Source organism: Pseudorca crassidens, chromosome 2, assembly GCF_039906515.1.
Source record: "Pseudorca crassidens isolate mPseCra1 chromosome 2, mPseCra1.hap1, whole genome shotgun sequence".
Classification (NCBI taxonomy): domain Eukaryota; kingdom Metazoa; phylum Chordata; class Mammalia; order Artiodactyla; family Delphinidae; genus Pseudorca; species Pseudorca crassidens.
The window spans coordinates 75462444-75488093 of record NC_090297.1 but is presented as its reverse complement, the minus strand read 5'-3'; the positions used below and the strand labels follow the sequence as shown (position 1 = coordinate 75488093).

General features: G+C 39.8%; 1 pseudogene; it reads left to right on the top strand.

Moving 5' to 3' along the window:
* Positions 1-23927: 23927 nt before the first annotated feature.
* On the top strand, positions 23928-24487 carry LOC137210885 (large ribosomal subunit protein eL6 pseudogene; annotated as a pseudogene).
* The last annotated feature ends 1163 nt before the right edge of the window (positions 24488-25650 follow it).

Below are 25650 nucleotides of genomic sequence, written 5' to 3'. Positions count from 1 at the left end.
TTACAATATTGGAGAATCAAGTTGGAGGCCAAAGACCAAAGACCAGCTCATCTTTGGTCATCATGATGAGAGCCCTTTCTTTTGATACTGGGCTTTAACAAGTGTTCCACTTTCCTCGAGCCTAATTTAACTAGAGCCCCTTCATCACAGTCTTTTCTTGCATGCTCACCCCAGATTACGTTTTTACTTGAGGCTTGGCAACCTGTAAATCACACAACTGGTTAGCAGAGGAAAGATGAGAGGGTGCGAAGGTTTGATCCAGCACATCCCACGGTTGGAACAGAGATGTGTGCCTGCCCTCTGGTTTATGGAAAGGTAGCAACATATCTATAAACAAAGACTCTCTGTGATATGAAAAAGAAAATTTAAATGAACAGGAATATTATTTTTCTAATTCTAGAAGAACATTTTTTTCTTGGCCAGAAATGGATTAGGCAGTTGATCTAGCCAGTGCACCTCTCCAATCTGACAGATCCCTGCCATATGGGGATGCTTTGGCGCAAATGTTCCATAAGTCTCTGAGTTCATTCACGTGGCAGATCTCCCTATGCCATATTCATTCATTCATTCAGTAAATGTTCATTAAACCTGTACTCTGTGCCAGGTGCCGTGCGATTTAGATGATAACCAGTCCTGGCCTCAGAAGGGGTTACAGTGTAGTGGGGAATTATAGTATAAACAAAAATAAAACATAATAAAACATGAATATGCTATGAGAAAACTGTGAATAAAGTGCTAAAGAAATGCAGGAAAGGGAGCCTGTAACTAACTGCCTCTAACTCAGGCAGGATAGGGTGGAGTCACGGTAGCTCCCTTCTGTGTTAGTCCAACAGCAGGCCTCAGAGAACTAGGAGGTAATTTGGCGCCTAATTTCTGATTCGTTTCTCGTTCTCAGCAGCAGACTGCGGCATGTTGAAAAGCTAGAGAAATAGATGTTTAAGTGAAATTCGATATTTTCACGCATTTGAATTTTAGTGAACGATAAGTTGGCAGTCACAGAGCCCATCCCAGGTGTTGTGGCCTCAAGGGAAATAGCTGCCCTCCACCTTCCAGGTGGTACCAATACCAGCACTGAGCCGATGCAAAAGCTTACATTCCAGTGGCACAGCATAGTCACATAACTAATGAGAGGCCGTTTATTGTCTAAAGAATTATTTGTGAAAAGCATGGCTGTGTCATAAATACAGCTCATGCTTCTGAATCAGCTCCGTCACTTAGTAGCTGTGTGCGAAGTTGAGCAAGGTCGTTTGCCGATCCTCAGCTCCCCCGTGTGTAACAAAGATAACAAAAGCCACTTAAGAGGTTTAAACGTGGCATAGAGAGGAAAAGTATTTTTCAAACCTTAAAATGTTATACAAGCAATAACTAACATTAAGTATCTCTTTCAGCTAGTGATTGCTATTTATATTCCCCAGAGACTTTTGTACACAAAATCCCACTAAGGAGACCAATGGTGGACAGGTTGGTCTTTAGAAGATGTTTTGGAAAAGTATATCCAATACAGAAGCTCTGAAATGTGAGCTCCTCTTCTGTCCACATCACATTTTCAGCAGGTTCCAGGATAGCAGTTCCTGATGTCTTCCAACAGTTGATCTGTACTATTTAGAACAATGATCTTTGAGAAAAGGTGCTTATGACCGTCACCAGTAATAATTTATAATAATTTGGACTTCTGACTTTTTTCCTCTTTCTACTTGAAAACTTAAAAAGGCCTTTGTGGAGATTTTTTTTTTTTCCTTTTGAATATGAGAATTGTGGCCAGAATTCAATCCAAACCAAATTTCAAGTGTGGAATTATAACCCCTACCTCTGCATGGAAACCATGGAGCCCCTTAGCCAGAGTGGCAGTTGGCAGTTCTCCCGTGTTCTCCTAGGACACATGCAGCAGGATGCCAACAAAGAAAAAGAACGGGCAAGGAACATGAGGGGAAATGCTAAAACCATCTGTACAGAGTTGGGTTTTATACGCTGCTGGTACAACAGGGTCCTTCTTGTTAGCTTCACTAGAGTCCAGTCCCCCTCCCATGACTACAATAAAAAGAAGAAACAGTAAACCTCTCACCGTATTGATTTCAGAGAGTTAGTGTGGTTCAGTAGAGGGAAAATCAGGGTGGGGGTCAGGAAACAGGGTTCTAGCCTGGCTCTGTCATTAATGCACCCTTGGCATTTATGGAAGTCCTATTAAAACCCTTTGCAGGGATTCCCTGGTGGCGCAGTGGTTGGGGGTCCGCCTGCCGATGCGGGGGACGCGGGTTCATGCCCCGGTCCGGGAGGACCCCACATGCCGCAGAGCGGCTGGGCCCGTGAGCCATGGCCGCTGGGCCTGCGCGTCCGGAGCCTGTGCGCCACGACAGGGGAGGCCACAGCAGTGAGAGGCCCTCGTACCGCAAAAAAAAACCCCAAAACCCCACAAAAGAACCCAAAACCCTTGGCAGTAGGCCCCTTGTCCTCTCTGAGACTCAGGCATCATCTATAAACGGTGGATGTTTACAGTTTTAGCCACTTCAGAGATCACGGTGAGGAAAACACAGTGCAGTGTATATAGTATTACTTCAGGCTTTCTGCACTAGGAGAGACCCAGGGCTAGCCTCTACAGATACTCAGACTCGGGTGCTGGGGAAGAGAGAACACAATTGTCCTGGAGCCCACGTTTATGACCTGTCTTCTATTCCTCTTTCCCTAGGCCATGTCTAGAGTAGAGGAGAATTATCTTGCAGTGCGGGCACTACATAATTCTTCTGGGGTCTGTGCCCATCACCCCTGCCTTCAGATGGGCTAGACAACGCCAGAAAGACAAACCTGTAACTGCCTCACTCCCATCCATCCATGCCCCCCCTGGTGCTGGGGCCATGGCCCTGCACCTGCAGACTGGATGCTCTTTGCCTCTGCCAACCTGTGGTCTTGGTCGTGGACCAGCTCCTGTAACTCTGGTCCACAGTCTCAGTGGGTATTTTTATTTTCCAACAACAGTCGCCTGTTCACTTTGAACTTACTATTTTCTGAAACACTTAGACAAAAGGTTGTTCAAAAGTTGGTTATAATGAGCTTTAAATAAAGACAGAGAGATAAATGGAAAAACAGAGATAAGTGGAAAATCACCTGATAATTTAAAAAATTATCTATAAATAATGTAAAATTTAAAAGATAAATAAAAATCGAAGCAAAAATTAACAAGTATGTCTTCTATCTGAATATGGAAGATTTAAGTCTCCAGTTGCAGTTGTGTTACAGCATAATCATTCCGGTTTGTTGGTTTATTGTCCCTTCAAGTGGCCATTAATATGCTCTTTTATGGGGCATGGGTCACCACGGGGTGGCCTCAGCTGAGGATATGCTTTAGCAACAACTGCTCAGTGAAATGGCCTAGATTTCTTATAATACCGTCCTCAGGTCATGGCATCTTTCTTTTACCTTTCTTCCAAAATGCATTTATGCATAACTTGTGTGTAGTCTTCAAAGGAACCTAACTTCTAACCAGTACAGGCAGAGGTACAAATAGAAACTTCCCTAGTATTTACTTGTGGATTATTTTCTACATTTTTCCATTTCTAAATCCTCCCAACAGACCAACTTTCTTTGGTAACAAAGAATACATTTCTCTTTAAGTTTGTGAAAGGAGCTACATAAAATTCTCCAGACACATGTTTAAAATGTGTGGTCAAACTGGCATCTGTCCTTGGAAATGGCCAGTGGTGGAGAATTTTTAAGTTTGTCTGATGATACCTCAAAGAGATTTTTTTAATGGAACATTAGGCCCTCAATTATGAATTGTTGCCACATTTCAGATCTGCCCAGCGGACCTTTCAACTTTATGCTGTTTTTGTTGTTAATGAAAAACTCCATTCGTTTATGAAGCCTGGTTCTTCTTAGTGCTTTGACTTTAGAGGATTTAATTTAGAAATTTAACCTGTGGAATAAACTATGTTTCACGTGAAACCATTTAGAGACAAATGGGTTTTTGTAATGCTATGAGATCAATTTATATTTCACCAACGAATTGCCGTATTCAATAGACTCAAGAGGCATACTGTTAATGCAAAATTTAAGCTATGGAAAACTTGCTTGTCCAAACACTAAGAAAGAATTTCCCCTCATAGCCTGGAGTCCTCTGCTTTGTTGATCTAAGATGTCAAGCACTGCTGCAGTTACCTGATGCAAGATAAGATTAAAACACAGCTAACACACAGCCGAAACACAGCTGAAGATTAAAAAACACTGAAGCACGGTAAATGATGGGAAAGTGAATGACCGAGGCAGGAAGGAGGAAAATAAACACATTTCTATGAAGTTATTAAAGGAAGGAATTGTGGGGAGTCAGGTAGTCTATTTCACATGTCAGACTAAGCCAGAATTAGTTTGCTTAGAAATCCACAGGCAGACACTAGGTGCAGTGATTATGAGCCTGGGCCTTGCTGCCAGACAAATATGGGTTCAGATCCCTGGTCTTTCGAGTGACCCTGGAGTTTTACTTATTATCTCTGTGGCTTTTTCCTTATATGTAAAATGGGAAAATAATTCCTACACTGGAGAGTTATTGTGATAATCAAATAAAAATGATCCCCTTAAAGCTCTTAACACAACACCTGACTTATTTCATGCTTAATGATAGGAGGAAGTCCAGAAACTTTTAGTTTTATTACAGTTAAGAACTATAGAACAATTTACCCTTTACTCTTTGTTTAAACAATGTTATGTTGAGACATTATTTACATACCATAAAATTTATCCAATGTTTAAGTGTATAATTCAGTGATTTTTGGTTTTTTTGGTAAATTTATAGAGTCATTCCGCCATCACTGCAATCCAAATCCAGTTTTAGAACATTTTCATAACCACAAAAAAATGTCCTCATGTCTATTTGAAGTTGATCTATGCCTAGGCAACCACTGATCTGCTTCCTACCCCTACGTATTTACCTTTGCTGAACATTTCATATAAATGCAGTTGTATAGTATGTAGTCAGCTGCAACTGTGTTCTTTCACTTAGCCTAATTTTTTTTTTTTGAGATTCACTCATGTTGTGGCATGTGTCAGTTTTTTATTCCCTTTTATTGCTGAATAGAATTCCATTACATAATGGTATTCCCCGCTCTGTACAGTTTGCTTTACTCCGACTTGATTTTATGAAAAACCCACATTAGTACCTGTTTTTGCTAACCAAAAGAAATCCAAAGAAGATGTTCGCTTTTGCAAAAATAGTGTTCAGAATTTCCTTTGCAGGGAGCCATCATACAGTCATCACCAACCCAAGCAGCAAGAGTGGCACTGCCAAGCTCCTTTCCCAGGAACTACACTCAGCATCAAGGCCCCATAGATTTGAACTGTGTCTGTGAGCATTTACGCTTTATCTTGATTTATTTTATGCATTCAGTTAGTAAGATGTGTCCTAAGGCAATTGCTTCTTCGCCTGCCACCATTTAGGCTTACAAAAGGAAACCCACTACTTTTGGATAGTGGAGGAAACCCATATATGGACATAACACATCTTGTGCATCCATTCACCAGTTATTGGATTGCTTTTAGTCAGTTTGGATTGTTTCCGGTTTGGGACCATTATGAATAATGCTTTTGTGTACATTTACATACATGTCTTTGTGTGGACATATATTTCCTTTTTTAAAATAAATTTATTTATTTATTTTATTTTTGGCTGCGTTGGATCTTCGTTGCTGCATGCGGGTTTTCTCTGGTTGCTGCGAGCGGGGGCTACTCTTCGTTACAGTGCGCGGGCTTCTCACTGCAGTGGCTTCTCTTGTGGCAGAGCACGAGCTCTAGGCTCGTGGGCTTCAGTAGTTGTGGCTCGTGGGCTCTAGAGCGCAGGCTCAGTAGTTGCAACGCATGGGCTAGTTGCTCTGCAGCATGTGGGATCTTCCCGGACCAGAGCTCGAACTGGTGTCCCCTGCATTGGCAGGCGGATTCTTAACCACTGTGCCACCAGGGAAGTCCCAACATATATTTTCTTTGGGTAGATTCTTAGGTATGGAATTTCTGGGTAGTATGAAAAGTTTATATTTAACAATTTAGTAAACTACCAAACTGTTTTCCAAGTTTCTGAACCATTTTACATTCCCACCAGCCATGTAAGAAAGTTCTGTTTTCTCTACATCATCACCAATGCTTGGAATTGTCTGTCTTTTTTACTACAGTCATTCTAGTAGGTATGTAGTAGTATCTCATTATAGTTTTAATTTGTATTTCCCTAATGAGTAATGACATAGAGCATCTTTTAAAGTACTTATTAGCAGTCTATATATCTTTGCTGGTAAAATATATTTTTAAGTCTTTTGTCCATTTCTTAATTGGGTGGTTTGTATTACTGAGTTGTAAGGGTTCTCTATATATACTGAATATATATCCTTTATCAGATAAAAATATTTGCTAATATTTGCTCCCGGTCTGTGGCTTATTTTTTGAACTTAAAAAGGCACCATGAAGAAAATGAAAAGTTTTAAATTTTGAAATGAAAAATTAAAATTTGTGTAATTTTATCAATTTTAATGGATTTAATGGATTATGCTTTTGGTGTCAGATCTAAGAACTCTTTATGTAGTCCAAGCCCACAAAGATCTTCTACTACTATTTTTCCCAGAAGTATTTTTAGTTCTAGCTCTTAAATTTAGTTGTATGTTTTGAGTTAATTTTTGCATAAGGAGTAAGGATCTATAATATTTTTTCATCTGGAAGATAATATTTTTGTATGTGGTATCCAATTGTTCTTATACTATTTGTTGAAAAGACTAGCCTTGCCCGCATTGGATTATCATGGCACATTTGCTAAAAACCAAATGAGCATACATGTAAGAGTATTTTTTTAGACTTTCAATTCTGTTCCATTGATCTAAGTGCATATCCTTGCAAGTGTCCTGATTATTGTGCAGAGAGTCTCCTCTTATATCAATACCACAGTGTCTTGATTACCAAGTGTTGAGATCAAGTAGTAAGGCAGTACAAGTCTTCCAACTTTGGTTTTTTCCTATTGTTTTGATCAGTGTAGGTCTTTTGTACTTGCATAAAAGTTTTAGGATCAACTAATCAAATTCAATTAAAATGTCAAGTAAGATTTTGATAGGGATTACTTTGAATCTATAGATCAATTTGGAGATAACTGTCATCCTGAGAATGTGGAGTCTCACAATTTACGAACATGAAGTATCTCTCCATTTATTTGCATTTTCTTTAACTTCTCTCAGCACTGTTTTGTAGTTTTGGGGTACAAGTTCTTCATTTATTTTGTTAAATTTAGCTCTGAAGCCTTTCTTTTCTCTGTTTTCTGAGAGTTTATGAATGATTGGTCTTATATCTTCTTTAAATATTTGATAGAATTCACCAGTGAAGCCACAGGAACCAGGCTTTTATTTGTGGGAAGATTATTAATTGCTAATCCAACTTATTTATATGTCATAGGTCTACTGATATTTTCTATTTTCTATTTTTCTTGAGTCAGTTTGGTAATTTGTGTCTTTCTGTAAATTTTTCTACTTCATATAAGTTATCTAACTTGTTGGCATGAAGTTATTCCTTTTAATTTCTGTAGGGTCAGTAGTGTTGTCCTCTCTTTCATCTTTGATTTGGTTAATTTCTGTCTTCTCTTTTACTGGGTCAGTCTAGCTAAGGGTTTGTAAATTTTGTTGATCTTTTTAAAGAACCAACTGCTGGTTTTAAAGAACCAACTGCTGGTTGCTCTTGTTTTTCTGTTTCCTGTTTCATTCATTTATGCTCAAATCCCTCAGAAATAAACACAGTATTCCAAAGTTTCACCTTTGTTCCATGCAGATCATTTTTTAACCTATAAATAGTTACTGAAATTGAACCAGAGAGGATCCTGGAATATGGTGTTAGTCTTTGAGGGCATAAAGGTGTCTTCAGGCCTTCTCCAAGGGGCTTTTTAAATCCCTAAATCTCCAAATTACTCTCCTGCCATGTGCAAAGCTTTCACGTCATTTAACCTTTATACTTAACCTTTTGCTCAGACAACCTCCCCCAAACATATTTTCCATAAATAGCCCAGACATGACTCCTCTTACAATTCTGTTTGGGGGAAGTCCTCTCCTTAGGAAGAGAGTGTGTGAAAAAAAAATTTTTGGCAAAGGTAAACATGATTATAATTGACAAAAAAAGATTTTTATCTTCCTCTCCTTTTTCTGCCATCTCATAAATCCACTCAAAACAGAAAAAGAATAAATGAAAGTGATCTTATCCCTCAGTATACAAACTTCTGAAGGAAGCATATGTTTTATGCTTTTTTCTGCTGTTTTGAGGGTCTGTTGAGAGATGCTAGTGAAGTCAATTTCCATCAAGGGCTTCTGCTTGAGGTTGAAGAAGGTAGAAAGGGACTGGCACTTTTCAAAGCATAATAACTTGACAACTGGTATCAGAAATGTGGCAAGATAAACAGGATGATTACATGTCTGCAGGATGTGAGTATAGTTTTTTTCAGGAAGCCTTCCAAATGGTCGAGTTTTTCCAAGGGAAACATCAGAGAAAGAAAGCAAACTACTTAGGAAAGTTTCAAAATCATAGACTTAGACTGAAAACATGGCTCCTTGTAAACTGAAAAATTTTAGTCTAGCCAGTTAAATGCTTCATGATCACCTGGCCAATTTCTCCTCCCTTCTTTAGCTTCAAAAAGAATTTTTTTCTTTTTCTTCTTTTTAAAATTAATTAATTAATTAATTTTATTTTTGGCTGCTTTGGGTCTTCGTTGCAGTGCACGGGCTTCTCAGTGTGGTGGCTTCTCTTACTGCAGAGCACAGGCTCTAGGCATGCGGGCTTCAGTAGTTGTGGCACGTGGGCTCAGTAGTTGTGGCACACGGGCTTAGTTGCTCTGTGGCATGTGGGATCTTCCTGGACCAGGGCTCAAACCTGTGTCCCCTGCATTGGCACATGGATTCTTAACCACTGTGCCACCAGGGAAGCCCCCAAAATAATTTCTTAGTGATCTTGATGTATTTACAATTTGATCAGTGATGCAAAAATAGCTGCCAGATCCTGCCTGCCCAAATCCTATCCTGTGATGGTGATGAAAGATCTGCATGCTGTGAACCAAGTCTGGCAGGTTACAAGGAGCAACTTCTGGACCTGAAAAAGCGTTCTAGAATTAGGGTAATATGAATCCATGGGTGCCTGGGAGCCTGCTGAGCTGTCCTCCATAGTCATCTGTTACTGGGTTTCTACTCAGCTTTCTGCTTTGTCTTCTCTGTCATACCTATCTCACTCCTTCCAGTCTCCCTTTCCTAGGAGCTGGGTCAAGCTTCCTGCTTCAACGTGGACACATTACTTGGTGCTAAGGCCCTGTCACTCACATGAAGATGAGTCCCACCTCTGTCCAGAGAGTCCTGGAATTTCACCACCAGCCTGAATCAGACTGGTGAACTTGCTTGTGATATGGCTTGCCAAGTGTGCCAACTCTCTCCCCTAACTATTATATCAGTGGTTGCTCCTATCTCCGTAGCAGCCCACAGTTCAGTGTGGAACTCATTGCTGAGGCCACACAGAACACGACTACATCCAGAGAGAGTTTTAAGAAGCCATAAAGCAGAGGTTTGCTAACTCTATGACAGAGAATGTGCTGGTTTTTGGGAAAGTCAGTGGGCTTAGCGGTCTCTGCTTTCTTCCTTCAGGTTTTAGGAGCAAAGCAGAGAAGCCCTTCAAGCTGTAATAGAATAAAAGATTTTAGTTGAGAGGTAGTCATCTCCTTCTCTGCCTAGTCAGCCCACAGAATAGAAAGCCAACTCAGCATCCAGCATTCTACTGTACAGTATTAGGTTTCAGTAGTAGCTGCACATATGTAACCAAGCTAGGCACTGGCCCAGCAAACGCATCCCAGAATATAATCAGGGAGGTAGGATTTGCTTGGAGTAGAAGCTGGAAGGAATTAATGACAACTCATGGTAAAGGGGGTAATGCCAGGAAGACTGGAATATAGTGTAGGAACAGGGCATTAGGCACCAGAATGCCTACCCCATTTGCTGCTTCTCAACCCTGCCCTACCTGATACCTTACTTGTGGAAGCCTGGCATGTGATGGAGTCCCTCAGTGCTTTCAAAAAGAAAGAGGCATGGCTGCAATCTGAACTGAAATGTCCATGACAGCAATCATAAAAGACAACCACTTAAGAAAAATTTGTGGTGGATTTTCCAAAGAGAAGAGGAATCTGTGAGTTGGCCTGTCTCTTAATGAATCTGTCTGCTTCTTTCTTGAGTGCGAACCAAGTGAACATCTGCTTGACAGAAGACCGAACACGATCCTCAGTAGAAGTTCTCAAGGGATTGCTGTTAAATGAAAGTGTTTTTGCCCCTTTAAAAAGTAAGTCTGAGTTAACAAAGAGTTTGTTTTGGTGGCAGTAGGAGACTCAGCTCTATGGCCAACAGCTCTCTTCCATTAAAGATAACCTGAGAACTTTCTTGGTGTGGAATTCCAAAAGCCATTTCCTTCCAGTTCCTGTTACAGTATTGCGAGTGATGCCATGTCCTGCCTGCCACAGGGGCTGTCCCTCTGCTCATTCCTCCATGAGCTATTGGGCATTTTGCCATTGTTTACATTCACCTGCAGGTGTGTGAGACAGGTATATTACCTCTCAGAGTTTATACTACTTAGTGAAGGTCTCATTGGAAATTAAACAGATGAGTAATAAATTCTACCCCGTTTCACAAGATAAGCATTAGGCAAATGCATGTTACAAATTTCCACCACGTAGTAGACAAAGATGAGCAGTTTTATGTCGTTGTAGAGCCATAGCTTGTTAGGAGTTGAAAGGGACCTAGTAGGCCATGTAATCCACCCCTCACCATGGCATCTCCATTATACCTAGGAAGAATACCTCCAGCTCAAGTCCGTAAGGAAGGAAAATGTGCTTTGCAAGATTTGGGGTGTTTCAGATCAACTCTGCATATTTAAGGAGGGAAAATGAAAGTTTCTCCCCTTCTTTTCAATGGGAGGTTACCAATCTGCAAGTTTCCATTCCAGCTGGAAGTGCATGTGCTCTCTCGCTCTCTCTCATTCCCTCTGTCTCTTGCTGTCTGCACTGTATGCCTGCTATTCTCATGTGTTTAATACTTTTCTGGCATTTTATATGGTATTGGTATTGATTTTATATCAATACCAATTTATGGTATTGGTATTCATTTTATATGGTATTGATTGTAGCATCTTACATGTACATATATGACCCTCTTAATTAATTCGAAAATATAACTACATGAACTCTGGATGCATTGGTGCCTCCCACTTCATTTGGTCAGCTGGTTTGTAGAAAGTTTTTAAATCTAATTTTTGACTCCTTGAACAGATCATACTTTTTTCAGATACTTCTGAAAAAGTAGGCCTTAGGGTACCTCATGAAGAGTTATCCACTATCTCACTCTGACCTCAGATAAACCTTATGAAGAATCAGGGGCTGAGTTTCTTTATCTGCAATGTGAAGATGCATTTAGATTCATTTCGTGCTTCTCAAACCTCTTCACTTTGGAACCCCTGATGACAGGAAAATAAGTACCTACTCCCTGAGTTTGAGGCTACTGGCTACAAGTGAGATTCTTTTGAATCTCACTTTTTTTAAATTAGAAATACAGGTAATTTTGCATTGTATTTTGCAACTATCTACTTGTACAGCAAAATAACTTTTGCTTCAATCTTCAAGTCAAATTAAAACTCAGGAAGATTTCACAGTGTTTATTCAATTGCTTTCTGCACCACTGGTGCTGAGAAATGTCCTTCAGTTTGAGGTGCATGAGCCATCACTCTGTGATCTTATACTTTGTATAGCCATTCATTAGTAGAATGCCTACTATATGCAAGGCACATGGCCAGGCTCTAGTCTTGGACTAGGGCATTATATTCCACCACCGCCCTGAGGCTGATTGTTGGCCATGTTCATGATACAACTGCCATGCAGAGTGGGGTCTCAATAACTGTTTATCGATGACTTGGTTCCATGGTTCCCAGTGGCCTACAGGGATAATTTTCAAATCATGGCCCCTGGACACTCAGAGTTTAGTGGCAGTTCTCTTGGCTCTGCATGATGGGAGGCTGGGGGTGGGAGGTTGAACTTTTCCCTAGTCAAAACAGCTTTGCTTTTGTCTGTTTGCTGTAGTAGGTTTTTACTTACAGCTTTGTTTTTTGTAGATGTCCTTTATCCAGTTAAGAAGTAACCTATATTCCTAGATTTCGGAGAGTTTTGGCCAATAATTGATGTTTGATTTCGTAAAATGCTTTTTAACCAACTGTTGAGATTATTATATAGTTTTTCCTTTTTACTTGGTTAATATGATAATCTACATTGCTTTTAATGTTAAACCAGACTTGGATTCCTAGGAAATTTGTGTTTTCCTTTTTATATAGTATTGGATTCAGTTTGCTAATTTTTTTTTGTTGTTCATTTAGTTTTCTTATAATGTCTTTGTCTCCTTTTTGTATCAGGGTAATGCTATGACAATTTTCTGGAAGACTTTGTGCAGAATTGGTATTATTTCTTCCCTAAATGTTTGGCAGAATTTACTAGTGAAGTCATCTGGGCTCGGTGATTATTTTGTGGGGAGGTTTTTAACAAAGTCAACTTATTAAATAAGTATAGGGCTAATCAAGTTATCTGTTTTTTCTTGAGTAAGTTTTGGTAGTTTCATGTCTTTGAAGAAACTTATCCGTTTCACCTAAGTTGGCAGATTTATTGGCATAAAGTTGTCATAACATTCCCTTATTATACTCTTTTAACATCTGTTGAATCTATAGTGATGATACCTCTCTACTCCTTGAGGTTGGTAATCGTGTCTTTCTTTTTTCCCTGATCAATCTAGCTATATAGGTTTATACATTTTATAGATCTTCTCAAAGAACCAATGCTTTGTTTAATTGATTTTTCTCTATTCTCTATTTTATTGATTTCTGTACTGCTCTTTATTAGTTTCTTTCTTCTACAATTATCTTGGGTTTAATTTGTGCTGCTTTTTCTAGTTACTTAGGTAGAAGCTGAGGTCATTGATTTGAGACTTTTCTTCTTTTCTAATATAAACATTTAATACTGTAAACTTCTCCCTTAGTACTGCTTTAACAGCATCCTACAAATTCTGATATGTTGTGTTTCCATTTTCATTCAGTTCAGAATATTTTCTAATATCTTTTTTGAGTTATTTAACCTGTACGTTATTTTGAAGTATGTTATTTAGTTTCCAGATATTTGGGGATTTTCCAGATATCTTTCTGTTATTGATTTCTTTACACACATGCACTGATAAGTATTCCACTGAATACTCAAGGGGAAACCTCTGCAGATCTCCAGTTTTTATCTGTACAGCTGTCTCCTCTATAGTACTTTGTCCTATGAATTCTCACTGCCTTGATCGCCCCTGGCTCTTAGCTACATCTCCTTAACTCAGGATGTCCTTTGGGTGCCTCCTGGCACCCTTTCCTCCCTGTATCTCCTTTCCCTCCCTGTATCACACCCTGGTAACTCTCAGAGTTTAAAGCTGGAATAATTGTAGGGCTCACCTTTTTTTTCTTCCCATCTGTCAGAGACCACTATTCTTCATTGCTGATACCTGTGTCTTGAAATCTTTGTTCTATGCATTCTGTTGGATTTCTGGTTGTTTCAGACAGGTGAGTAAATCTAATACCTGTGACTTCATCTTGCCTTGAAGTAGAAGTCTGGACTGTGTTCTTTAACATACGTATTCATCCCTTGCTATATCTAATATAGTACCATTTGCATGGAGAAAAAAATCCATGTGCACAGATGAAGTATACAGGGATAGGAGACAGAAAGCCTAGGGTCTAGTCCCTGGTGCTTGGAACAACTGATTATGTGCCCTTGGGCATTCATTTAACCTTCCGAATGTAGTCATCTACCCTACCCAGTCTAATAAGAAGAATTACCATTTAATGAGCATGCGCCCTATGACAGGCACTGTGCTGAGAGCTTTATGTAATTGTCTTATTTAATACTCACAAGGTAGCTTAGCAAAGATTATCTCCTTGAGTCCTCACAGCATTCCTGTGAGGTAAATTTTATTAACCCACATGTCATGATAAAGATAAAGATAAAGCCTTTGGCCCAGTTAAGTGTCTTGTCCCAGGTCACTCATCTGGTCAGTTCCGTAGCAGAGTTCAAACAAATCCATTACCTATGTCCCACTGCCACAGACTTGACAGGTTTGTGAAAATTAAGAGAGTTAATGGATGCAAGCATGCCTTGCAGAATGTAAAACTTAGTAAAAAAAATAGTAACAGCTTGGTAATAATAATTCACTATCAGTGAATTAATCTCATTTCTGACTGTTTCTGTATATACCTCTAAGGAAAAAACAAATCAGTGTTCTCAATTTCGAGATGAAAGTTTCAAGCACTTTGAGATACTTTATTATTCAACATGTCTATAACTCATCGTGGTTGTAAGCAAAAAGAATTAGAAGTTTACATCACAGATTTGCTAAAAGTGAAGAATATTTCTCCCTATTGCCTTTTATCAAGATTGCACAGATACAGAGCCCAGTTCGATGGGGCCTTTGATTTTCTACCCTGTGCTAGTTAGTGAAGGACTCTAGTGAAAGGAATGTTTTATCTTGTCATCTGCTTATCAGACAGCTGGAGTCTACGACAAGTCCACTCTGCTTGCCAAGCCAGACTTCAGGCCAATTAGGGCCTCCGCTCCCAGGGGAGAAGAATATGATTTGACATGATTCAGGCGAGGTACGTGTGGACTGGCTCACAGACAGTTTCACATTTTGTTGCCAACAGCTTAGGAATCTACAGTCTTTTTTCATATGAGGTTACATATGAAAAAAAAATGTGTGTTTTTCTTTTGTTTTTATTGCTGAATTGTGCAAATAAGAAGAGGAAGCTAGTTGGCCCACTCATTTTTGTCTTCCTAAGAATGCTGACTTTCCAATTTTTAACAAAGGGATCTCAGACTTTAACTTCTTAAATGACCCAAGAAACGTGGTTGAGGTCACTAGAGGGAGAAAACAGTTATGGACTTTATAGAGAGCAAACAAATAGAAAACTCTTAGAGGACTGATGTGTTTTTAACTTTTTTTTTTTTTTTTTTTTTTTGCGGTACGCGGGCCTCTCACTGTTGTGGCCTCTCCCGTTGTGGAGCACAGGCTCTGGATGCGCAGGCTCAGTGGCCATGGCCCACGGGCCCAGCCGCTCCGTGGCATGTGGGATCTTCCCGGACCGGGGCACAAACCTGCGTCCCCTACATCGGCAGGCGGACTCTCAACCACTGCGCCACCAGGGAAGCCCTCTTTTTAACTTTTAAGGGCATGTTCTCAAGTCAAATAGCTGATGGCGCAGATCAATGCAGCGTTTGCAATGTGTTCATGTAGAAAGCTGCTGACTTCTAAATGCCGCTCATCTGATAGGACTACAATGACAAACTAGAATGTTACTTATTTTTTCATGTTGGAAATACGAACCTGCTTGTTTGCTGGTTGGTTTATTCTTTTGCCTCCAATCCTGTCTGGTAGAAGAACTTGCACATAGAACTTGCACATATGGATTCCTGTCCATCACATACCTCTGGTCGTCCTGTAAGCTGTTTCATGCTAAGAAGTATTTGTCTCAGGATAAAAAAGTCAGGCAAGTGGAATTATATTTTCCAATCAGAAAATGCCAACATACAGATTAAGAGGTCAATAGTGCCACACTTGGCCAACCAATTAAAAATGTTTCTGTTGAAATAGTTCAGAGTCATTATATCTTCATGTATTCATTCATTCCACTTGGTTGAAAATATTTTTTCTCTTCTACTAACATGATACAATTCTTTAACTAAGCAGCCACTAGAAATTCTGGTCCAGTCACACAGTCTTTTCCCAGTAAGAAATAGTTTCAGATTTCTGATTCTGTCTTGAGAGTTTTGGTGGGCCTACTAAGGCAGTTCAGGAAGTAGATGGTTGCAGCAGTATGTTCTTTAAATCATCCATGAACAGTAAAAGTGAGACATATCTCATTCATCTTTGGATTCCACGTATCCAGGTGCCTGCACATAGCATATCCTCAATAAAGTTTTTTTTTTTTTTTTTTGCGGTACACGGGCCTTTCACTGTTGTGGCCTCTCCAGTTGCAGAACACAGTCATCCAGACGCGCAGGCTCAGCGGCCATGGTTCACGGGCCCAGCCGCTCCGCGGCATGTGGGATCTTCCCGGACCAGGTCACGAACCCGCGTACCCTGCGTCGGCAGGCGGACTCCCAACCACTGCGCCACCAGGGAAGCCCCTCAATAAAGTTTTGTTGTGTGAATAAATGATGAAGACTTTCCTGTCTGGCATCCTGTGAAAGATGACAAAAGAATCAGGAAATTATTTGCATGTTCCTTGAGGAAAACCTTTTGGTGATTCAGTGATGATTCAGGTTGGAATTCTAAGGTCTCTCCCAGACTTATGATTCTATCATTTTGTTTTGTTTTGTTTTGTTTTGTTTTGCGGTACGGGGGCCTCTCACTATTGTGGCCTCTCCCTCTGCTGAGCACAGGCTCCGGACGCGCAGGCTCAGAGGCCATGGCTCACGGCCTAGCTGCTCCATGGCATGTGGGATCTTCCCGGACCGGGACATGAACCCATGTCCCCTCCATCGGCAGGCGGACTCTCAACCACTGCGCCACCAGGGAAGCCCTCTATCATTCTTTTTAATGTTGAGTTTTCAACATTTCATTGGATATAAGTTGAAGCATTTCTAAACCTTTTCACTGAAGTAAACCTTCTTGATCTTGATACTAAACTGCTTATGAGAGAGACCCAGAAAGTTACAGTGAGGTCTTCTGTCATGTTAGGCTTTCATTAGCTCAATATTAGCAGAGCCCAGCTGACTGAAACCAAATAAGAAATATTGATTGAGTGTGAAATGATACTTGCTAAAAACATCTGAGCTCTAGAACCTATGTGAAGACAATGTGAAGTCATTCTTCATCACCAGCACACCCAGCCTTAACCTTGAAGCTTTATCTATTGGGACTTCAGTCCTATCAGATTTTATGAGCTTAGTAGGAATGCTTTAAAAAGGTGCTGCTGTGAAATATATTGTAGTACTGGTTAACTAAGCTACATACTTTTCTTTTGCCTCTTTTCACAGTTCTTCCAAGATGATGACTGACAAAGAATATTGTAAAAAGTCACATGAGTGGTACATTTGTAGATAATAAGAACAGAGAAATAAAACCTAGGATCTCAGCCCAGCCTTGCAGATAGTTGCCAAATGCATCTTTTCTGTGGGCTGGCTGTGCCTCTTTGTACTCACCAGTGTGCCTTTCTCTCCTTCTTGCTGCACCCTACTTCTCTCTTTTCATTTTTGTATGATTAGGTCAGTGGACCATAAGCGCCTGCCTGTTACACATGGTTTAGACCTTCTCATACTCTTAGTATGCGTATGCTGTTAAAGTACAGATTCTGATTTAATAGTCCAGGGGTGGTAGGGTGGGAGAGGTTCTGCATTTCTAACAAGTTCCCAGATGATGCCTGCGCTGAAATCTGTACTTTGAGTACTGGGCTTTAGACCAGAGCAGTTGTACTTCGTTGTATGTTTGTACATAGTTTTAGTTTTTAAAATCCTGATACCCAGACTGTACCCCAGGCCAATTAGATCAGAATCTTTGAGGGTAGATCCAGGCAATGGCTGCTGGTAAGTGCTAGCAAACAGCTCTCCCTGATTTGTAGTATTTGCCAGTTTCCATGATGTAAATACTCCCATCATTTCAAGCCACAAACATAATGCCATGGAACATGGAGTTGGAAAGAAGTGCTAACATTCAGCCTGTGAGCCAGCACACACTGTCTTCAGCACTCCACTGGATCCAGGCATCTTCATTTTTATAGCTCCCCAAGTGCGTGAGCTGTAACTGATTCCCTTTTGAGGCCAAAATGGAGAACTGCTGTTTTAAAGTTAAACTGTCTCTATTACTTAAAGATATGTTTCTTCATTCAGCGTTGGTGCCCTGGACTTTTGAATCTGCCCTCTACTCTCCTACCTCATTAGCCCACTTTCATTCTCAAAACCATGTTAGGATCTGACCAGTGTCACACCCCTCTCTTGTGCAGTATACAGTTAAGTGCTTAGAAATTCCAATATGATACTACTTCTGGAGCCTACTTCTACCCAGTCTCACCCCACCTGCATGAGTGTTACTCCATTCAACGATACCTGTTTTTGTGTAAGACAGTAGAATGGCAGCAGGCGTGTCGTTTTGAAATCCAAACTGAGAATTCTTCCAAAGTCAGAGTCAAGTCCTCAGGAACAGCGGCAACTTCTCCTTCCAAGTTTAACTTTCAGCAAGTCCACTCACTTTATTCAAGGGACATGTGGAGCAGGGAATGGATATCCTGAAGATTCAACTTCTGGCTCTGCTACTGATTGTTCAGTGACCCTGGGCAAGTAACTTATCCTTTCTGAGCTTCAGTTTTCTCACAGCAAAATGCAGATAATAACTGTACTTACTTCATAGGATCATCATGCCTGGCACAGAGTGGGCACTCGGTAAATGTTAATTATTACTACAGCTCTTATGACTAGTATAATTCTACTGATGGTGATAACTTTGTGTTCTGAGCGCGCAGGGACCCCAGATATATATCAGTATAGAGACATTCAGAAGGAAGGAGATAACCTAGCCCGGGTTCAAGCCTGGCTAACAGCTCACAGCTCAGGAACACCCCAAGCCCTAGGAATACCCATACCCTCCACAGCACAGCACCACATATTTCTGTCTTTTATCTAACCCTGGCTCATAACCTCAACTTTCCTTTCTTAACTTCCTCACTCTCCTTTTATGAATTGAAACAAAGACATACTTCTTTTAGCCTCCCAGATACAGAAGCCTTTATATGATAATTTTTTGGTGGGAAGGTGAATGAGACTGAGGGAGAAAGAACTAATTATCCTTTCCTTTGTTATAATTAGAAAGATGTCTTTGTTTCAGTGTCCATCTGTGGCTCCCAGGCTTACTGAGGACACCATGAGGACTATTTTAAAGGATGGACAGAATATTTGTACTCAGGAAGAATTGATGTTTCACAGGAAGGAAGCGTGGACAAGTGGCAGTCTCCCACATGGAAACTTTCCCCCTAACTGTTCAATTCCTTAAACAGAAGCCACTTCCTTTGAATTGTGGGGTGTCACTTTTCTTCTGAAATACACCCCTGCTTCCTGGTTTATGACTGTTATGCATGAGAAAAAGTTTTTTTCAGAGAAAAATACAGCATACTTGTTGCACGTGATACAATGTATTGGTCATGGCAGTTTAATTCGGTGAGGGGTTACAGGTTTCATTTTGCAAAGAAGCAAAATTTAACCTTTGGTAAATGGCCCCTGTTTTATCACAGCGTATAAAATAAATCTAAGCAAAGGAATTTTCTCTTTCAAGGGCTGCTTAAAATTCACCTCCTCCAGACTAACTCCTTGATCCAACCCCCAACAAAACAAGCAAACAGGGCTTCCCTGGTGGCGCAGTGGTTGAGAGTCTGCCTGCCGATGCAGGGGACACGGGTTCGTGCCCCGGTTCGGGAAGATCCCACATGCCGCGGAGCGGCTGCTCCCGTGAGCCATGGCCGCTGAGCCTGCGCGTCCGGAGCCTGTGCTCCACAACGGGAGAGGCCACAACAGTGAGAGGCCCGCGTACCGCAAAAAAAAAAAAAACCAAAAAAACAAGCAAACATCGTCAAATATGTTTTGGGAATCATTGTGTGCCACCTATTATGCTGGGTTCTCTCACATGAGTCACCTCTAGTCAGAACTAAGTGCTCTCCATCAGTCTCCCATTACACTTCTCCCTCATTTAGAGTGGGGGTAACCTGGGGAAAGGGAGATTGAATAAAGACACAGCATTGATCCCAGAGAAATATGCATGTCTAAGCTAAGGCTGAGGGAATGGAGAGAAGGGAAGGTTAAAGAAGTGGAATTAGTAAGCCTTCAAGCTTGAATAGATGTGGAGGGAAAGGGCAGGGTGGGATCAACACTGCACTCCAGCTTTTAGCTTTGGGTGATTCAAAATTGAGAAGGTCGAGCAGATTGGAAGGTCTATGAAACTACTGACTTCAGGCAAAAATGAAAGAAGCTGATTACTATGCACTAAAATTATAACATGACTGCTTCAGAGAAAAGATTTATAAACATTGATTTTGATTAATACGGCCCCTCTAATGCTTTCTAATTAAACCATCAACCGTCAGGACTTACTAAGGATGGGGAATTAGATACAGCCAAGTTTGTCCAGAAAGAACATGAAATACTCTTAATGTCTAAGCCTGAAACTAACAGGTTTGTTCACTGCACATTTCTTGAGCATTGACTCTATGGCAGGTGCTGAGCCTGCACAGATGGGTGGTACTCACTACCTGTCGTGGTGAAGCTCTTCAGTCTGGAGAGACAGATGTGCAAATGATTAACTGTGATAGATGTGATAAGTCCTATTGTAGAGCTACACAAGAGGCAGGGGCAAGGCACCCTCACCATCTACCCACAAGCCTAGGCCAGATGGTGCCACACCCCCCACTGGACATATTTGCAATGTAAGAGACGTGATCCTTGATTGTTACCACCTCCATCGTGCCCCCTTATAGTCATGTAAGGAAGAGAAGCTGAGAGGACTTAAACTTTGGAGTCAGGCAAATCTGAGTTCCAAGCCCAGATCCAAACTTGTTACCTGTGTGGCCTTGAGCAAGGTAGTCTATCCTTAAGCCTTAATTTCCTCATTTGTAAAATGGGGATGACTACCACTTCATCAGATTATTGTGAAAATAAAACTGGGTAAGGTATGTTAAGTGGATGTCGTATAGTAAGTATTCAAGGAATATTAATTCTGAGACTGTATTCCCATTTTCACTAACGTTTATATAGTGTCATCAAGAAGGAGTAAAATTCTACAGATGAATATTTAATCATACTCTGAAAACTTTAGTGTAAACTAAAGCGGGCTAGAGTCAGCACATTGGGTCTGAGCAGTGTGTGTGTCTCTAGTAAATAGTTTAACCTTGAGAAAAGCCTCTTACACTGCCTGCTGATCTTATCTCCAAGCCTGGACTTTTCTCTTTCCAGGCCCCAGAAACTCCCCTGTTAAAAGGAGATATCTCATACTGGTGATAACATAATATTTCTTTTATTTTACTTGTTTATATATTGAATACATTTTTATTTTTATCTAAGATGAACACGTAAGTTTAAAAAACTAGTAACTATGAATCATAAAATGGAAATGTTCATCCCCTCTGCATCCTCCACTCTGAATTTCAGTCAGCCACTTTTAGCATTCTTAACTGTTTATTTGGGAATTTACCTCTATGTATCTAAATAACATCCTTACACTACAATTCTTGGTTATTTGTATAATTTTAATCATTATTCATTGATTTCCCACTGTGGGAAAAAAGGATTTAACACTCCTTTCATAGATACACACACACACACACACACACACACACACACACACACACACACACCACTCCTCGTCCATCCTTCTTATATAGATCATAAATGTTGGTTAGATATTCAAATTTTACATTGTTATTCACAGTTAAGTCAGATAATGAATATGATTGCATACAATTGCATTTCCTTCCTTACACAAATTTTTTGTTTCCCTAAAGGTAATAATTTCATTGATTTCCTGTTTGCTTAGTTTTCCTCCTAGTAGCACTAGTTCATCCCAAAATGCTTATAAAAAGTATGTGTCCTTTCACTACATTTGAACACATCTGGCAATCTCTCAGTTTGTGGAAGACATTTCTCTTGAAGTCCTGCATCCTCTCGTTCCAAATTGGGCTAGTTGCTCTCCAGGCCTGCTATGTAACCAAATTCCTGGGATCTTAATCTCCTTTCACCATCTTCCTGGGATACTCCTACCCTCACTATGGTGATGGATTCTCTATTTCCTGAATTCCATGTGTTCTTCCTGCTTGTTTTACTCCCTCATTCTGTAGAAGCACATTGTCTAGTAATGTTTTCTAAAAGGGGAAGAATGGCTTTTGTTTTTGGATATCGCATACCTGAAAATGTCTTTATTCCACCCTTACATTTGATTGATAGTTTGATTTGGTATAGAATTACCAGTACAGGTCAGAAATATTTTTTTCTCCCAATTTTAAAGCATCACTCCATTGCTTTTATAATTGGGTGCTTTTCTGATTGTCAGTACTTTCTAGGTGAACTGTTTTTTTTCGTTTTATGTATTTATTTTTTAATCACTGTAAACTTTAAACATGTTCTGTTTAACTCTAGTGTCTTAAAATTTCACAGTTACGTGTTTTAATGTAGGTCTATTTTCATTTATTGTTAGCGGGCCCTTTCAAACTGGAAAGTTATCTTTCTTAGTTAAGATAATTTTCTTTAAATAATACTAATATGCTCTGAAGTCATGAGTTCAAAAGTCGCCTTCAGATTTATTTTAATTCTTTTTTTATTGAAGTACAGTTGGTTTACAATATTATATTAGTTTCATGTATAAAATATAGCAATTTGATATTTTCACAGATTATACTCCATTTAAAGTTATTATAAAATATTGGTTATATTCTCTGTACTGTATATTACATCCTAGTATATTATTTATCAGATTTTTAAAAATTTCTTATTAAAATTATTGCTTGACCTTTTTTTTGTTTTTTTTTTAAATTTTTTAATTTTTTGAAAAGATTTTTATTGGAATTGTTGAAAATCAGAATTACCAAAAATGTAATTTGGGTATTACTTCACAAATTACTTATTAATGCCAATTTTCATCATTTTTTCTGTCCAGAGCTATAAAAGAAAAAAGTCTTTCTAATGTAATGAAAAAGACAAGTTAAAGATTAGTATATGTAGCATGTATTACACTTTAGCTAATTATGCTTATGAGGTCAATTGTTGTATGGAAACTCAACCTCGTTTATTGGACATCTTTAGAAAATGATCAATTCCACAGAGAAATTTATGTACACACCCTTATTTTCATTTTACCTATATTTAATTAAAATAGTCCTCAAAGATGTTATTTGTTTGCCTAACTTAAACCAGGACCGCCCTTTTAACAGACCCTACTGAGTATTTATTTATTCTTTCATTTAATTAGTCAACAAGTGTTGTGTAAGTTTTTCTTGGTGAGTCAGGATCATCATTATACATTATGTGTTAAACATTATTATACATTATAGTGTTAAACTTCAAGACAGTTTTGCCCCTTAGGTGCCGTGAAGTTGTGTAGTGCAATTGGCCTCAAATACAATGCTTTGAGAAAATTAACGCTTTTTGAGAAAAAGCTCACGTGACTCAGTAAGGAAAAGAAAAACAACCCAATAGGAAAAATAATAAACAGGTATTTCACAGAAGAGGGATAACACATGGCTCATAAACATATGAAAAGATTCTCAATTTCTTAGGGACCAGAGAAATACAAATTAAAACCACAATGAGTTACCATTGTACACCACCACTAGCTAAGCCCGACAAATCCAAGTGTTACTGAGGATGTGGAGCTATAGGCCTCTTTTATACTGCTAGTAGAAGTATAAATTTGTGTAATTCTGTGGAAAACAATTTGGCATTAGCCAGTAACGTTGAACATGCACATCCCTGCTACCCAGCGATTCCATTCCTAAGTGTGAACCCTACGAAAAATCTTACATCTGCGTAGAAGATGTATATAAGAATGTTCTGCCAGTGTAGTTTATGGGGGAAAACTGAAACAACCTAAATATACATGTGCTGTAGAAAAGATGGATGAATTGGAGTGTACTCATACACTGGAATACCATCCAGCAGTGAAAATTAGTGCATTATAACTACTTGCATCAATATGGATAAATGTTATAAATAATGTTGAGGGAAAAAAAAGGAAGTCTCAGAAGGAGACATACAAGTATTTATCAATTTATATAAAGTTAAAAAGCTGACCTTACAGAATATATTTTGTAGGGATATATAAACCTCGATCCAACTATAAAGAAAAGCAAAAAAAAAAAAAGATTAAGAAATAATGCCCAGGTAGTATCCTACTGAAGACATGCCTCGAAAGCTGTTGAGTCACTGCAGAAAACCCTTCAGTAAGCATGTGAGAAAACTGCGCGCTAGCGTCACTCCTGGGACTGTTCTGATCATCCTCACTGGGCGCCACAGAGGCAAGAGGGTCATGTTCCTGAAGCAGCTGAGCAGTGGCTTGCTACTTGTGACTGGGCCTCTGTCCCTCAATCAAGTTCCTCTGCGGAGAACACACCAGAAATCTGTCATTGCCGCTTCCACCAAAGTTGATATCAGTGGTGTGAAAATCCCAGAACATCTCACTGACGCTCGCTTCAAGAAGAAGCAGCTCCGTAAGCCCAGGCACCAGGAAGGTGAGATCTTCGACACAGAGAGAAATCCAAGATTACAGAGCAGCGCAAGGTTGATCAGAAAGCTGTGGACTCACAAATTCTGCGAAGAATCAAAGCCGTTCCTCAGCTCCAGGGCTACCTCCGCTCTGTGTTTGCTCTCACACATGAAATTTATCCTCACAAAGTAATGTTCTAAACTTCTTACAAGGAACCTTAGTAAATAACTCGGTCCATTAAAAAAAAAAGAAATTATCCAGAGAGTATTTACATGGGAGGAGGTTGGGTTAGGGGTATGATTATAGAAGGATACAAAGAGGGATTCAAAGACATGGTAATGTTCTATATTACCTCAGTATCATTTCATTAAACCAATATTTCCTAAATGCCTGCTATGTGCTAGGTACTGCTGTAAGCACGTAGGAGTACAAGAGCCCTTTATGGAGAACATATTCTACAAGAAAAGACAAAACAATGAATGAAATAAATTATTAAATTATTATTGTTTTAGAAGGTGATAAGTTCTATGGAAAAAATAAGAAGGTGAGGGAGTTTAAGACAGAGCAGAGTGAGCGTATGGTTTGCAGAATTAAATGAGATGAGGCTTCATTGAGGTGACATTTGAGCCAAGATTTGAAGGGCATGAGAGAGTAGGCCACATGGCTTTCTGGGTGAGTAACATTTTAGGCAGAGGGACTAGCCAGCGCAATGGACTTACTATGGCAATATGTCTGATGTCTTCAGGAAGACATGGGGAGGGCACTGCAGCTGAAACAATAGGCAATATGGTCAGAGACGTGTCAGCAGGGCTTTATAGGGCTTTATTAGATGCTAGGTCAGAGACTGGCAAACTTCTTCTGTAAAGGACCAGATAGTAAATATTTTAAGCTTTATGGGCCATAGGGTCTCAGTTGCAAACACTCAACTCTGCTGTTGTAACATGAAAGTAGCATAGACAATATGTAATGAGTGGACGTGGTTGTTTTTGTATTCCAGTAAAACTTTACAAAAATAGATGGTGACTGGATTTGATTTATAGGCTGTGGTTTGCTAACTCCCATGCTAGGTCTCATGGGAGGCCATTGCAGGTTTTTGAACTGAAGAACAGCAGGCTCTGACTTAGTCATTTAAAAGAATCATTCTGGCTGTAGTGTTAAGAGTAGATTGTAGAGAGTGCCAAGGGTGAAGCAAGGAGATCTTCTCTTGGAATAATCGGGCGAGAGGTGATAGAGGCTTGAATCTTGACGGCACAGCTGAGGTAGAGAAAAGGGGTCCGTTTCTCTGCTTTTGACAGTAGAGTTAACTGGATTTGCTGATTGATTGGATGTGGGTGTGAGAAAAGAGTCAAGGATGACTAAAGTTTTCAGCCTGAGCATCATTTAAGGAGAGAAA